Genomic DNA, 17,449 nt, shown 5'->3' with positions numbered 1-17,449 from the left:
GAGACAATTAGGAGTAATGCAAGGAAGCAAAGGACACCTTTTTTACCCCAATAGGCCAAAGATTTCCCGACAGTTGTAGCAGATTCAAGTCTCAATCCAGAAACTTAAATGTGCAAGGTGTTGATTAAAAAAAAAAAATACTTTTCTATAATAAAACTGAGTTCTACGACCACACCACAATGCTGAAGAAATTTCATCTCAGTCCATTTGAAGCCTTGCATACCCACCTCCCCCTGGGCAGGGTATAAACTGTGGTGAGCTAACAGAGAGCGGAGGTTGGAGTGGGGTGGGAGGAGGCTTTGCCTGGATCACATGTCTGTGTGGGCATCTGTTGAGATGTCCTCACACCCATCTGGCCCCGGGTCTTAGGTCCGAGTGGCATTCCACAGTGTCTTCCTTGTCTTCACCGCAAGGCATCGTGGTGTTTCCTGGTTCCCTGCGTCACATTCCTATCACTGTGGCTGGATGGAGAAACCCCACTGCTCTCTGGATTGAAAAATTTTGCGAGGAATCTCACATTCTTTTAAATCTTTGTCTCCTAGCTTAGATGCTGGCTTTTGAAACTTCAAAGGTATAGTTTGAATCCTGTTCTGTCATCCCTTGCCTGCCTGCACCCATCACTCGCACATCTCCTTCTGCAGTGGCAGGAGTTGGCAAGATCTTGGGGATCTTCCTGGGCCCAGGGGGGATGGCAGGATGGGGGATGGATAGAGCCCTCCCAGGCTCTATCACTGGATGGAGTGAGTTGGGATGGCGGGGGCAGGGAGTGGGGGGCAAATGACTTCCTGCTCTCACTCTGTCCCAGGAAGCCTCTCATCATCCCTCGGAATTGGCCCAGGTGGGATTCCCTGCTCAGGACTCTCTCTGAGCATCTACATTTCCTTTAAGACTCATAGTTTCCTCTGTTTAAGAAAATTTATCTATCTGTTTATGATGGGGTAACTTGGCTTGGACCAATCCACATTCTTTTAAATCTTTGTCTCCTAGCTTAGATGCTGGCTTTTGAAACTTCAAAGGTATAGTTTGAATCCTGTTCTGTCATCCCTTCCCTGAGGCAAAGGGTGTGCCGAAGCCTTGGCTGCTGTCTACTGGGGAGGAAGGGTCCCTGGGGTGATGGGAATTCCCGGGAATGTAAATTACTAGTCAGAAAGAGAAAAATAAGTGTCGTATATTTATGCGTAAATGTGGAATCTGAAAAAATTGGTACAGACGATCATATCTACAAAACAAAGATAGAGACACAGATGTAAAGGACAAACACATAGATACTAAAGGTGGGAAGTGAGGTGGAGTGAGTTGGGAGAGTTGGATTTACATATATACACTATGGACACTATGTTTAAAATAGATGACTGATGAGAACCTCCTGTATAGCACAGGGAACTCTAACTGCTCTGTGGTGACCTAAATGGGAAGGAAATCTAAGACATGGGGAGTATATGGATACATATAGCTGACTCACTTTGCTGTACATTAGAAACTAGTAGAGCGTTGTGAAGCAAATACTCCAGTGATACATTTTTTAAAAAAGATAACACATCCGGAAGTCATGACACATTGTAGTCCAAAGCTAAGTACAGGCAGACTGGGCGGGCCGTCTTGTTGAAGTCACAGACCCTGAAAACTTTTAAGCAGTAGCTGGACAACCCTTTTTTGTGAGTTCATTCAGGGACCAGGTGATAGATTAGAGGTCCCATAATTCCATGCCTCTGAGGTGGGGGAGTCCAAGGGAAGAAACCACTGGAGATTCCATCTGCTGCACTTGGGATGACAAGAACCCAGTGCTGGGGTTTGACCTCCTCCTCTGGGGGGCCATTTCTCCCATGCATCCAATTACCCATGTTTTGTTCTGCTTCAAAATAGGGATTGCTGGTGTGGGTGAATTTAGGGGTGTCAGTTTAATTATTCCATTGGTATCACATCTCTGACGGGTAGTCAGTGTTGATAGGGGATGAAATGACATCCCTGTCTTTTTGTGTGGATGCCAGTGATGACGACTCATTCTGATGCTACCCTCCATATCACTGCTGTACCACTTACAGAGATCAGAAGAGCTGAGTAGCATCTGCTTTGTGTATATTCTGTGAACAGCGGATTTTACTTCCCTTCTACCAGCACGTGGCGTAGGAGGGGCGTCCTGCTCACAGTGACTGTACAGGACAGGGTTGCACGTTTGCGATGGGATTTGAAGTAATGGCAATAATTTCTTTCGTGACTTGTAGGAAGTTCCCAGGCTTGAACTGGTATGTGTATTTATTAAGACAGACACTGTTTTCCCTGTTAGTTACACACCGGCTTCCCTGTTTTGGTTTAGTTATTGGATGGTTATATTTGAAGATTAAATTAGATTTTCTCCTTTCCTTTTCATTTTCTCTCTGCCCTGATGCCAAGGAGGGGCGGGGAGGTAACTGTGCTCCTTGTAGATGCTATCTTCAGAATGTACTGCCAAGCAGGTATGTTTTTCCGCAAAGAATTAACTAGGAAGTTTATTAAAAACAGATTTCCAGATTCTATATCTGGACATTCTGATTCACTAGCTCTTACTGTGGGCCCTAGCATGTGAATTTTTGAAACACTCCCCAGAGGGATGGAAGGAGAGGTTGGGATTAGTAGATGTGAAATATTATGTTGTTGTAAAAGTCACTCCATCATGTCTGACTCTTTGCAACCCCGTGGACTATACAGTCCATGGAATTCTCCAGGCCAGAACACTGGAGTGGGTAGCCTTTCCTTTCTCGAGGGGATCTTCCCAACCCAAGGATCAAACCCAGGTCGCCCACTTTGCAGACAGATTCTTTACCAGCTGAACCACAAGGGAAGCCCAAACTATTATATATCAGTTCAGTTCAGTTCAGTCACTCAGTCTTGCAACCCCATGGACTGCAGCAGGCCAGACCTCCCTGTCCATCACTAACTCCCAGAGCTTACCCAAACTCATGTCCATCGAGTCGGTGATGCCATCCAGCCATCTCATCCTCTGTCATCCCCTTCTCCTCCCACCCTCAGTCTTTCCCAGCCTCAGGGTCTATTCAAATGAGTCAGCTCTTCACATCAGGCGGCCAAAGTATTGGAGTTTCAGCTTCAACATCAGTCCTTCCAATGAACACTCAGGACTGATCTCCTTCAGGATGGACTGGTTGGATCTCCTTGCAGTCCAAGGGACTCTCAAGAGTCTTCTCCAGGACCATAGTTCAAAAGCATCAATTCTTCGCCACTCACCTTTCTTTATAGTCTAACTCTCACATCCATACATGATTACTGGAAAAACCATAGCCTTGACTAGACGGACCTTTGTTGGCAAAGTAATGTCTCTGCCTTTTAATTTGCTGTCTAGGTTTGTCATAACTTTCCTTCCAAGGAGTAAGCGTCTTTTAATTTCATGGCTGAAGTCACCATCGGCAGTGATTTTAGATTATGTATAGGATGGATAAACAATTAGGTCCTGCTGTATAGCCCAGGGAACTATATTCAATATCTTGTGATAAACCATAATGGAAAAGAATATGAAAAAGAATGTATATAGTATAATAGGATCACTTTGCTGTACAGCAAAAATTAACAAAAGATTGTAAATCAACTATACTTCAATTAAAAAACTAAAATATCCTCCAGACAATTATAATGTGCAGCTAACATAGGAGTCCACTTCTCCATGGGGCACAAAGGATTTTCATTGAAACCTTTATTCAGGAATCTTTTTCTTAATCCAGAAGTGCCATTTCCAGATTGGAAAATGCTGACATACTAGTATCCTTGATTAGGTACCCTGAACAGATCCAGGTGAGGATGTTCAACTGACCAGCGGGTCATTGTTACTCCCTGTTGACCTGAAGGTCAGCCCCTGACCCAGAGAGAAATCCCTTCACATGCACTGGGAAGGCCTGTGTAGATCTGGAGGGAGACAGGAAGAGACGAAATGGGGCTAAGGCTCTGGGAAGAAAAATGAGAGTTCTGGTTTGGTGTTTGTTTTCATGTGGACCTTAAAGTTTTTATAAAATTTATTACAATATTACTTCTGTTTTTGATGTTTTGTTTTTTCGGCATGTGGGATCTCAGCTTCCTGACCAGGGATTGAACCCGCACCCCAGGTATTGGAAGGTGAAATCTAAACCACTGGACTGCCAGAGACGTCCCTGGTTTGGTGTTTTGAATCCAGATCCCCCAACATTCTCCTGGTGAATTCTTCCTGAGCATCATGTAGCCTGACTCCCCTAACTATCTAGTGACAATTTCAGGCTATTTGCATTTTAAATATATAAGAAATACTTCAGAGTATTTCTCTTTAGAAGCTTCCTCCAAGGCAATAAAAATAATCTGAAGCACTTTATGGATGATTTGGATGGTATCACCGACTCAATGGACGTGAGTTTGAGTATCCGGGAGTTGGTGATAGACAGGGAGGCCTGGTGTGCTGTGGTTCATGGGGTCACAAAAAGTCAGACACGACTGACATGAACTGAACTGAACTGGAGCACTTTGAAAAAGCCCAGGCATGTTGATATGGCCCACATGTCCCCAGATATTTTCTCGCTGGAGAAGAATTGCCTCCAGGATGCTGGGGTCCCTCCTGGCATTTGAGAAGCTCAAGGTTTCAAATCCTTTGCTGTGTTGGGGTCCCTGCCCACTGAAGTTAGTTTTTAATAATCACTCCACACACAGGTTGGCATGATCGCGGTCTACTGGCTTGCGTGCCATTGGAGGGGTGCAGCCCTGTGTGGAGAGATGGCACCGTGGGGCATTGTGAATGGAGAGTCCCGCATCTTAGTGCCCATGCGTGGGGACCGGGGCTCAGCGGTACCCGCAGACAACTGTTGAAGCCCCACCTCGTCCATCCCTTGTGTCATTCTTGGCATGCCCACTGGGCACCATCTGCAGACCCAGAGCATGCCAAAGCAGTGTCGCTCGCACTCTTTCCATCATGGAAACATTTCTTTGATCTTCCAACGTTGCTTTCAAGATGATTAATCTCAGCGTGGCTGTGTGTTTAGGCTCTCCATAAAGGCAGGTGCACGTGTCGCTGTGCGGCTCTGTCAGGACTGCTAATGTAAGCGTCTGTTTTACAGCCCAAGTGACAGCTGTATTGTTCTGGCAGGGTTACAGCTCTGACATGTGGAATCAATCTTTTTAACCTGTCAATTAATCAGCGGGCAGCTGTCAGCCCAGCTGAAAGGCCTGAAGGACAGTGCCCTTTCAATGGATTATACTGGGGGCATGGAGAAGTAAAATTGAACACTTCAAGCTTCAAGGAACTCTTGTTGCATTCAAAGCCAGGCTTCACTCTCACTTAAAGGAAACGGGCTCCAGCCGGGGCCCCTCCTAAGGACTGGAGGCATATGGGTGAAAAGTGTGGGGCACGTTCGTATCTGTAGTTACCTTTCCAGGTTCAAGGGCTCCTTAAATGAGAACCACCAGATCCCGGCCAGTGAACCTCACCTCTACCTGTGTCAGGCACAGCTGACTTGTTTCCAGAGTGCAGGACCCTGTGGATAGCGGGTGCTGGGTCTTTAGGAGGGTTCGCAGAGTGCCCGTAGGAGAAAGTGCACTGGTTAAGCCAAGGTTGATTAAGCCCTTGTTAGGGAGAGGACATTGCCCTGAGGGCTCAGAGGGAACACAGGGAAGACTAAAATCAGCTTCCTTTCCTTCATCACCATATATATGAATTGGGGAGATGTAAGCAGAGAGCTGTATCAAAGGATAATTCATAATTGAGTCCTCTATGGACAATTAATTACTATTTATTAAATACTCAAATAAACATAAGTTAGCCTATGCTAATAGACAACCAGGCATCATTAAGCTCCAAGCAGTTTAGAATAGGAGAATGTACTGGAGACTGGAGCTGCTGATGAAAATTTCTCAAAGAAAGGGTGATAAACCACTCTCTAGACCTACACTTTTTTTTTTTTTCTCTGCTGATATTTTTGCTTGCCATTCCATAAATAGCTAACTTTTTCTAATCTCCCATTCTTTTCTTCCTGCATAAAAATATTTGTTTAGCCCCTGATTTTTGCCCGGTCTGGTGCAAGATACTGTAGGGAATATAAAAAGGTTGCAGAGAAAGCTGGCTTTTGTAGAATAACCTCAAAGTTCCTGTTGCTCTCAGTCCTGGGGAGAGAAAGGCCCCTTTCCCTGCTCACCCCAGAGAGTTTAGACATCAGCAGCTCTGTGAGTTATTCAATTTCTTGTTGGTCTAGAACCAATTGTCTGGCTATTTGTGTTTTCCCCCTCATGGATTCTGAAGTGAGAACTGTGTTCTTTTTGCCTATGTGATGGGAAAATACTCGGTTTTATAAGCCTATCAAGTGGACCCTGCTCTCATGCTCTCCATCAAATAGTGCACATTACTTCTGTCTAACCCAGTGTGCTTTTGAGCCAGACAGGTCTAGGTGGAATCCAAGCTCTGCACTTACCAACTGTGTTAACTAGGGCCAATTTCTTTGTCTATCTGAACTTTAGATTTCTCATCTCTAGAATGTTGATAAGGATGTTCAGCTTTAAAGTGTCCAGTGGGGGACCTGCCTGAGATGATACGTGAAAAACGTCTAGTAGACCCTCAGTGAATGATGGATTCTATTTTTATACCTGTTATTTGAAGGGAGAAAAATAGCCACCTTTGTCAATTTCTCCTCATTGCCTCTCTTGGTAATTACCTCATAGCAGGTGCTCAGAAATGCTTTAAAATTGTATAACTGAGTGGCCGGCAGCTCCGTAGTCTTTATTTAGTATTGTCACAACCTCACTCAAAGAATGGGCCCTTTTTATCCACACTCAAGTTCTTAAAAAACTAAAAGAGTTACCATATGATCCAGAAATCCCACTCTTGAGTATATATCCGAAGGTAGTTCTAATTCAAAGAGATGCATACATCCCTATATTTGCAGCAGTGCTGCTTACAACAGCCAAGACATGGGAGGAAACTGAATGTCCGTTCACAGAGGACTGGATGAAGCTGCGCTACATGTATACAATGCAGTGTGCATCTATACGTTGTACATACATACAATTACTCAGCCATCAAAAGAGGGAAATAATGCCATTTGCAACAACAAGAGTGGACCTAGAGATGATCATAGTAACTGAAGTTGGCCAGACAGAGAAAGACAAATGTCACATGATACTGCTTATTTACAGAATCTAAAAAAGAGATACAAATGCACTTATTTACAAAGTAGACCCGCAGACATAAAAATTAAACTTATGATTGCATGTAGGCGTGCTAAGTCTCTTCAGTTGCATTCGACTCTGTGCGACCCTGTGGACTGTATCCTGCCAGGCTCCTTTGTCCATGAGATTCTCCAGATAACAATACAGGAGTGGGTTGCCATGCCCTCCTCCAGGGAGTCTTCCTGACCCAGGGATCGAACCTGCATCTCCTATGTCTCCTATGTCGGTCACCAAGATTCTTTACCACTAACACCATCTGGGAAGCCCAAACTTATGGTTACCAAAGGGGAAAGGGGTGACGAAGGGAAAAGTAATATACACACTGCTATATACAAAATAGATACCTGAAAAGGACCTACTGTGTGGCACAGGGAACTATACTCAGTAGACTCTATTTTGTAATAATCTATAAGGGAAAAGAATCTGAAAAAGAATATATATATATATATATATTACACACACACACACATAAAACTGAATCACTTTGCTATACACCTGAAACCAACATGGCGTTGTAAATCAACTATACTTCGATCAATAATAATAATAATTTAAAAAAGCATGCATTAAAAAAAAATTAAGAGCCCCTAACTGCAGCTCCTGTAGGCCAAGCTGCTGTGAGTTGACTTAAATCTCCTGCCAGGGCCCTTTTAGATTCCTGTAGCCAGAGGGAAGAGTACAGCCACCATGAGTCTGCCTGGGCCAGCTGGGGAGGATGTGAGAATTGAGTTTGGATCCCAGTAAACACCATGCCCAGAGCACGATCAGCTCTGTCTCCCTCCCTCTGCCACACGGTGTTCAGCATCTGCTCCAAGCAAACACACCCACGCCTGTTGAGACTGGCATCCGAAAGTTGTATTTTTGGTAGGATGCGTGTCTGTACAGTCCACGGGGAGAGGAGCTAGAAAAACCTGATACGTAATAGGGAAGATTGTCTGCCATCCTGACTTGCAAGGATGGAGGCCCCTTCCAGAAGAACCTAATTTGACATCGCTTTGACCTATGCTTCACTCAAGGATGGATAGAGTTTCTCACCAGAAAGGCAAGAAATCCATGGTGCTTCTCTCTTCTCCTCTTGCAGAGTGAGGTGGGAGAGAGATGTCCCACCCATGCAGAACATCTGATTTGTGTCTCTGGGTATGTTGTTGGATCCAACCCCTGGGCTCCAGACATTTGCCCTTCTCAATGACAGTGTACAATTTATGTAGTAAACAAGAGGTGTATTTAAACTCTACAGTGCCGTCTTTATAAAGACCCCGGGTTGTGGCTAGGTACCCGGGAATATGATGTGAGTGGATGATGGTTGTTATCAGAAGCATAGTTAGAACAGGTATGTTAGCAGAGGACTTGAGTTTAAGTCCTGACTGCCATGGATTAGCTCATGATCTTGGATAGTCATTAAGGCTTTCTGAGTCTCCACTTACTCACTTGTAAACTTGGACTTCTTTTAGAGTTGGTATGAGGGCCAAATGAGATAATGCATAAATGAGCTTTGCAAATCTCGAACTGCTAATATCACTAGAAATACAAATAGTACTTTATGGTACCATGTAGCTCTACTGTGGTGAACTTGGACAGGAGAAAAAAGGCAGATTAAAGGATTTGATATTTGGACCAATGTTGTGGAAAGTCATTCTCCAAGTGACAAGAGATTTAATGAAAGTAAAATTCTCAGCAATATCAAGTCTTTTCTTCAAAAAAATTTTTTTAATTTTTTTAATTTACAGCGAATAAGAAAACAATGAAGTGTTTGGAGGTAAAGAGGAGACAGAAGATGAGGTGGGATAGATAAAGAGAGAGATCTGCTGGGGTTTTCCTGGGGCTGCTTGCAGAAGAAACATGTTAGATGGGTGAGTGGTCTCTGCTTTCCCAACTTTGGCATAATATATCTTCACACTATTTTAACCTTTCTCCTGAATTCCTTTAGTAAAATTTGAATTAGACCCTATGAAAGAATTGTTACTTCCACAATCCATTCCACAAATAATGAGGTTGTTGCAAATAAACTTGTTGCAGTTTAGTTGCTAAGTGGTGCCTGACTCTTTTGTGACCCTATGAACTTTATCCCGCCAGGCTCTTCTGTCTACGGGATATCCCAGGCAAGAATATTGGAGTGGGTTGCTATTTCCTTCTCCAGGGCATCTTCCTGACCCAGGGACTGAACCCATGTCTCCTGTATTGACAGGCACATTCTTTACCACTGAGCCAGCAGGGAAATAACCTTGAGCTCTTAGCAAGCATCAGATATGGGTTTAGTTGCTAGATTTTCCCAAAGTGAATACAAGGAATCAAATTGAACCCTCAGAAACCTCATGGTCTAGTGTGTGACAGCCATGCACAGTGCTATTTTTAATGTAGCATACTGTCTGTGCAATGAGAGATGTTGGCAGAAAGCTTAGTTCTGGCATGCAGGGCGTTGTCCTGGGAGCAGAGAGGAGGAGGTGGCTGAGAAGGGTTGTGAAGAAAAGACAGGAAATTCATCAGGTGAGCAATTACTTTCCAGGAAAATGGTTGGAAATATCTGAAGGAAACATGATTTGATAAATGTGGACACTTCAAAGACCTTCCTATAAAAAAGAAACAGGAAGAATTACAATCCAGTTTAGACATACTGCAGGTCACAGTTATGGTTTCCAAACCTTGAGTGTTCCATTCTTTTGTGTGAGCCTTTTCAGGGAGTGGGGGAGTTCTCTATGCTTGTAACTCTAACTGAAGTTATTTCCAAAGGCTGAGCATGAATGAGGGGATGATGGATGGAGCAACAGGAAAACTGGAAGAACAAGAGCTGATTGGGATGAGAACTTCTCCCACCTTTGAAAGCTCATGCCCAAATCAATATCCTCAGAATACACCTTCTGTCTGGCTGGGAGGCATTTAGATTTCAACTGAAGCTCCAGGACTTTGGCCACCTGGTGTGAAGAGCCAACTCACCGGATAAGACCCTAATGCTGGGAAAGATTGAGGGAAGGAGAAGAAGGGGGCGACAGAGGCTGAGACAGTTGGATGGCATCATTGACTCGATGAACATGAGTTTGAGCAAACTCTGGGAGATAGAGAAGGACAGGGAAGCCTGGTGTGCTGCAGTCCCTGGGGGTTACAAAGAGTCGGACACGACTTAACAAATGGACAACAGCAATACATCTTCCAGGTCAAAAAGAATAAAGCAAAACCATGACAGAAGAACAGAACTTGCAGAATGAAGGGTATTTTCTGGGGATCGATGTCTTTCCAGGCTGGGACAGGTCATTTCATACCTTGTACCAAGTGAGACTCTGTTGCCCACTCTAAACGAAGAAAGGGATCTGAAATATCGTGATGAAAAATAACTTGCCTGCACCCAATAACAAGTCTGCAGACCCTTGTTGCTGTACCACTTGTAGAAAAACTGAGCAATGTTTGCTACACAATCTCCCCTCCATCCCCTGCTTTTTTAAAACACAGTCAAATATCACTGGGCCAGCGGGCTTCCCAGACTAAAATGGTCCTGGAAAGTCAAGCGGACCGAGTCTCTTCCTTTTTCCTCCCTCTCCCCCTAGTCCCTCTCTCCCTCCCTTCTTCCTTCCTTCCTTCATTTTTCTTTCTTTTTCTCTTTATCTCTTTCTTCTTAAAGCACTCATACAGTAAGGCTTATGCCCTTGCTTTCGTTGTGAAACCAAATTCGGTGGTGGTGAAAGAGATTAATGAGCGTGGTAGCAACAGGGCCACCTGCTTAAAAAGCTTTCACTTCTGTAAATATTGTTTTATACCACAATCACCTCAGTGCTCCATCTTTACTGATTTGACAAATAGGTTTCCCTCTCTGCCTTTTTTTTCTTTTTCTTCTCTTTCCCCTTAGAGTTTTTCTATTTCTCTTTGGTTTTATTTCACTTTTCTTCTTTATTGTGTTCTATTTAATTTTTATTCTTCTTTTGATAACCACTGGTACTTGGGTTGAATTAATTTTGGTTTTTATGGTGCCATTCAACACTCTGATTTTATTATGTATATTTTTGTGGAAATACAATGTACATACAGAAAATTGCACAAATTATAAGGGTGCATCTTAATGTGTTTTGATTGTATTATGTATGCTGCTGCTGCTGCTAAGTCGCTTCAGTCATGTCCGACTCTGTGCGACCCCAGAGATGGCAGCCTACCAGGCTCTTCTGTCCCTGGGATTCTCCAGGCAAGAACCCCGGGGTGGTTTGCCATTTCCTTCTCCAGTGCATGAGAGTGAAAAGTGAAAGTGAAGTTGCCCAGTTGTGTCCGACTTTGCGATCCCATGGACTGCAGCCCACCAGGCTTCTCCATCCATAGAATTTTCCAAGCAAGAATACTGGAGTGGGGTGCCATTGCCTTCTCTGTACACTTTCATGAAAATACAATGTACATACAGAAAATCGCACAAATTGTAAGGGTACATCTTAATGAATTTTCACAACACTAACAAAGTTGACTAGCACTCAGATGATAAAACAGAACACGATCTGAATCCAGAAGACCCCCTCACACCCATTTCAGTCACAGCCTTCTGCCATGGGGAACCGCTCTTCTGCATGTCAACACCATAGACTGATTTTGCCTGCTTTGGAATTGTACATAAATGGAATTTTGCAGCGTGTTATCCTTTTTGTTTGACTTTCACTGAACTTTATATTTGTGAGGTTAATCTATGCTGCTCCTTTACTGTCACCGAGTATAGTACTCGGTTGTGTGACTATACCAGGATGTATTTATCCATTCTTCTCTTGGTTGATATTTGGGTTGTTTCAGGTGTTGAGGGGGCTGACAAGTAGTGCTGCTATGAACATTCTTACAGATCCTTACGATGAACTTAGATATCCATGTCTGATGGGCGCATCCCGAGGAGCGGAATTATTGGGTGCTCACTCACTTATTTTAGTCAATATTGCCAAAACATTTTCAAAGAGTTTGTACAACCAGTGATGTGGGAGAGCTTAGGTTCCTTAGGACTCCCAGTCTTTATTTATTTATTTTTTTGCTCACTTAGTTTTTTGTGGAAGTGCTCTCAGCCCCTCTCTAGTTAATCCATTACAAGTGGGATCAACTCTTCATTGTCAAAGTCTATCCATATTACTCTATGAACCTACTGTAGTTAATACTCATAAGTGGTAGACAGGACTCCATAGTATGCATGTATTCATCACATTTAGGAAAATAGGAAAATAGACTTAAATGCTCTCCAGTTCCATGCTACTTCAGTCAATTATGAGATTTAAATGCTTTAAAATTACTGGATATTAGAGCATACACATTCTTACTTTGACTAAGTACTGTTCTCCATAACGGAAACACTGGGGTACATGCCCACCAACAATGCATGAGAGTTCATATACCTCCATAACTTTCCAAAATGTATTACCTGATTTTAAAATTTTGGACATTTGGATGGTCAGGAAGCAGTATCTTACTGATATTTAAATTTATATAGTTATTTAGTTGCTACTAAAGTTAGCTATCTCTTTATGTATATTCGCCATTCAGATTTCATTTTCTGTGAATTGCTTACTTAATCCCTTTTCCATTTTCTTGGGTTTATTTGTGAAAATTGCTTGTATATTCCAGAGAATAATCCATTTGTTGGTTTTAAGCATTGAAAACAACTTTATCCTGTTTCCTGCCCATTTGTTATTCTGTCTATACTATCGTTGATGGCATAGAAACACTATGCTTGAATCCATTAAGTATTTTTGTATTAAGATTTGTGTGTTTGAGGTTTTATTTAAGAAAATGTTCACCTTCTATTACAAAAGAATTCTCTTGCATTTAAAAATCATATCTGTAGTTTCGTCTTTCATATTTGGGTCTTTGATGCATTTAGAGATTTCATTGCATATAATTGAAGTCAGAGACCTAATAGATTTCCCCCCTATGTAGTGATCTCCAAATACCATCTATTCTATTTAAAAATCTTATTTTCCCACTGTTTTTTGGTGACATTTTATCATATATCATGTCTCCATAGGTACATAAAAGTATTTTTTAGCTCCTCCTTATTTCCCAGAGTTCTATTTGCCTGCTCCTTCTACCGCATCACCTATTGTAATTGTTCTTTTGGTGTAAAAATGGACTTAGCTGACTGTAAACCCTTATTTTTCTTTTTTTGATTTTTAAATTTTTAATTGGAGAATAATCGCTTTATAATATTATGTTAGTTTCTGCTGTACAACAAAGTGACTCAGCCATATATATAAATATATCCCTTCCTCTGGAGCCTCCATCCCACCCCTCTAGGTTACCACAGAGCATCCCTGAGCTATACAGCAGCACCCCACTAGCTCTTTATTTTACGCACAATGGTATATATATATCTCTCTCTCTCAATTCGTCCCAGCCTATCCTTCCCCCTGCTGCTGCTGCTGCTGCTAGGTTGCTTCAGTCGTGTCCGACTCTGTAAGACCCCATAGATGGAGCCCACCAGGCTACCCCGTCCCTGGGATTCTCCAGGCAAGAACACTGGAGTGGGTTGCCATTTCCTTCTCCAATGCATGAAAGTGAAAGTGAAAGTGAAGTCACTCAGTCGTGCCCAACTCTTAGCGACTCTTAGCAACCCCATGGACTGCAGCCTACCAGGCTCCTCCGCCCATGGGACTTTCCAGGCAAGAGTCCTGGAGTGGGGTGCCGTTGCCTTCTCCGATCCTTCCCCCAGTTGGGTTTTATTCTGGCAGAGACAGCATAGTGTGGGCAGGGATGTGTGTGGTGGGTGCGGCTGAGGTGCTGAGGGAAAGGGATGGAATACAGTACACCCGGGACTTGAGTTCTCTGCTTAGATTCTTCCTGGTGCCAGAGTCCTGGGGATAGAGTCCCTGATCTATTTTGCTGCCTTTGAGTCCCAGACATGGAATTCTAGCGGGTTCTGCAATTCCCTTTTATGCCCATCCCTTCCCTGCATGGGGAGTCAGCAGGTTCCATGGGTGAGTCTGGACCCTCTTTGCTACATGGCGCCCCTGTTCCCCGGGGAAGGGGGAGATCAGGTGGGGAGAACGTGGTTTCCCCCCAGTTCTGAGGGCGCCCCTGTATCCTCCCTTAAGCATAGACTCAAGCACAACCCAGCTTCTTGGGGCTGTGGGCTCGAGAGCTGGTGAAGCTGGAGTCCTTTCGGATCAGAGAGACAGAAGGAGTGGACAGGGCAGAGGTGACCGGTACATACCAGCTGGGCTCCGAGTCTGCCCCAGGTGACCTGTGGCTCTGAACCCCTGGAACAGCAGACGCTGCTCTAGCAATTACTTCAGAGCCTCACATGGCTGAGTAGCTACAGACAGGAGGACACGTGTGAGGTTTCAGTTCAGAGCAAGTCGGTCTTCCTTGAGGAGAGACGTAGCAGCCGGCATTTATTATAACTTCAGTGCAAACCTGTGTGTTCCTGAGCAAGTTTCTTAACCTCTCCCTGCCTCAGTGTTCTCATCTGTAATTTGAAAAGAATAATCGCGCCTGCCGTATGGGGTTCTTCTGAGGGTGTGCGTGCGTGCATGCTGAGTCTCTTCAGTCGCGTCCGACTCTTTGCAACCCCATGGACTGTAGCCCGCCAGGCTCCTCTGTCCATGGGATTCTCCAGGAAATTCTGGAGTGGGTTGTCATGCCCTCCTCCAGGGGACCTTCCCAACCCAGGGATCGTGTCTCTTGCATTGCAGGTGGATTCTTTACCCCTGAGCCACCCAGGAAGCCCACTCTTCTGAGGAGGCAACAATTCAGTTACATCAGTTACTATTTATGGAAATGCATATTGTTTGTCAGTTGCTTAAAATACCAGGTCTGAACTTTATGATGTTGTGGTGAAGTAGCTTTAAGATTGAGCTTCAGGAGGCTATGCGACTCACACGGCCCATCAGTGGTCCAGGTAGGTTGTGGGCTCGTGCTGTAAGCGTTAGCTTTGCCATCTTTGCTGTACATGTAGACTGTGTGGTTCCGGGGACGTCTGGGCATCCCTCCTGATACCCTGTGCCCGAGGCCACCTCTCTGAATGTTGCATTCAGGCCAACAACAGGGAAGGGTGAGCGGAGACCTCACCTGCTTGTTCTTCTTTCTCATCTTGATGATGCCCTTCTTCCTTGCCACCTTTCCTCTACAGGGGAAAGGGAGTAACAGTGACGGTTAGGGGTGGGTTTTCAGAAAGGCCAAGGCTCTGGGAGCAGCTGCTGTTGCAACAGCAGCAGCAGAAAAAACAGTCCCTAAACTCTGAGTAGGGGTTCCCTGGTGGCTCAGTGGTAAAGAATCTGCTTGCCAAAGCAGGAGATGCAAGAGGCACGGGTTCAGTCCCTGGGTTGGGAAGATCTCCTGGAGAAGGAAATGGCAACCCACTCTAGTATTCTTGCCTGAAAAATTCCATGGACAGTGAAGCCTGGCTGGCCCCAGTTGATGGGGTCACCAAGAGTTGGACATGCCTTAGCGCCAAAAAAACAACAGACTCTGAGTACAAGCAGGTGAAATGCAGGCTGAAGGAGACAGATACCAGCTTGAGAGGCATAACCTTGAAAATAGTGGTACCCTTGTCCCTGCAAGCTGCTGTCCAGGGATGCTGAGTGAATGGCCGCTTATTTGATTGCTATGGAAGGTTTAAGCCTGCTCCTCCAAGCTGTCTCTAGCCTGCCTCTCTTTTATTTATAGAGACTGGATGGAGCCTTTTACATTTTTTTCCCCCAGCTGTTTAGGAACTCAGATTTCTCTATTCTACTTGGTCCCCAGTGATCAAGGTCCCCATGGCAAAGATGTACCCCGCTACCGCGCTGCTTAATCTATTAGCCTGCTAGTTCTGGCAGGGGACCAGGGGTAGGGGGTGGTTTATTTGATTGTCGTATCATTTATGTAGCTGTGACTTCCAGTGCTATTATCTTTGTTTAGCGCAAACGGAGAGCAGTTAGTACTCCTGGTAATCTATCTCAGAATCAAAAAGCGGTGGAGAGGGAGAAGCCTCCTCTCCCAAGTCTTTATCTCCTACCACCATCATTTTCCCAGCTGGGAGCAGGCGACGACCCGGCTTCCAATATGCTGCTCAATGATTTTAGATGATTGATCTTTCTAAAGTGCTTTTCCGCTTCTTGCCACACAGACGCGGATAGATTAAGCAATTATGGATTATTTCAACATCAGATGGCCCGAGACAATTAGTCAGAAGAGAAGCAAAGGAGTGGGTGGCCCTGCTGGCTTTTGGGGAGAGGGACCCTGCCGGGAGAAGCTGAGGGTACAAACAGGGATAGACTTGCCCACTGGGATAACAAGAGGAGGACACAGGGCCCAGCCGATCTGTAGGGAAAATAAAAAATACATGTATTTTTGTTTTTTTTTTTTACAGTGGCAGAGGTTAAGAATTTTTTATGGCATAAAGAACCCTCATTATCTTTGAATCAAACGAGCACTTCTGAGTAGCATCTCTTTAAGGGAGATTATGCTTCTTGGAGGAGAAAAAAAAAAAAGAAGTTGTGAGAGAGGGAGAGAGACAGACCAGTGCTTGTAATAAAAGACAATAGATCAGATAGTCTCTGAATGGATCCGGGGCCCTAAATCACTCCCCAGCCTGGCTGCCAGGGCGCAGACATCCTGAGCAGGGCCAGCGTGTTTTATGGTGTTGGCGGCACTCTGGGGAGTGAGTTACAACCTTGCAGTCCGTGGGTGGCTATCTGTTATTCTCCATGTAAACAGGTATTCAAATCCGGACTCCGGAACCTTCGCCTTGGCATTTCATCATCCTGGTAATCTCACCCCGTCCCCCGCCAAGGTCGCTGTTTGGACTGTGTGACTTTCAGACTCTTCTCTGGCACCGGAGGCGGGAGCAGCCGGGCTGACAGCCGCCCGACTCATCAACCGGGCTGACAGCCCCCAAAAATTCACTTTGATATTTTGTGTGGAATAATTCAGTGGTAATTGGGCCAGATGATGTTCTGTGACCTAAATTCAATTTCCATCACGGGGAAGCATCACAGAGCTCGTCATCCATTTATGAAGAGCACCTACCCGTCCAGGGAACATTCGTGTATACTTATGCGTGTACGTGTGTATAAAATGCATCTGCTGTTTCTATCAGTATGTGATAGATTAATACGTACTTGGTAGGTTTGTTGAGGTGGTCATTGATGATTTGGGAACAACTACCTGGGACCCCATTCTTTCTTTCCTTCTTTAGTGCCTGTGTTTAATTCTCCCCTTTCCTGTGGGGACGGGCAGACGGGCAGACGGGCAGGGGAGAGGTGTTGGAGGGGGAGGGGAGGTGTAAAACTCACCATTATGCTCCTTAGCCCTCTCCAAAAAGCCTGGGGAGGAAGGGAGACATTGGGACTCACTGAGATTTCTG

Source organism: Ovis canadensis, chromosome 26 (genome assembly GCF_042477335.2).
Source record: "Ovis canadensis isolate MfBH-ARS-UI-01 breed Bighorn chromosome 26, ARS-UI_OviCan_v2, whole genome shotgun sequence".
NCBI classification, from domain to species: Eukaryota; Metazoa; Chordata; class Mammalia; order Artiodactyla; family Bovidae; genus Ovis; species Ovis canadensis.
This window is presented reverse-complemented; position numbering follows the sequence as displayed.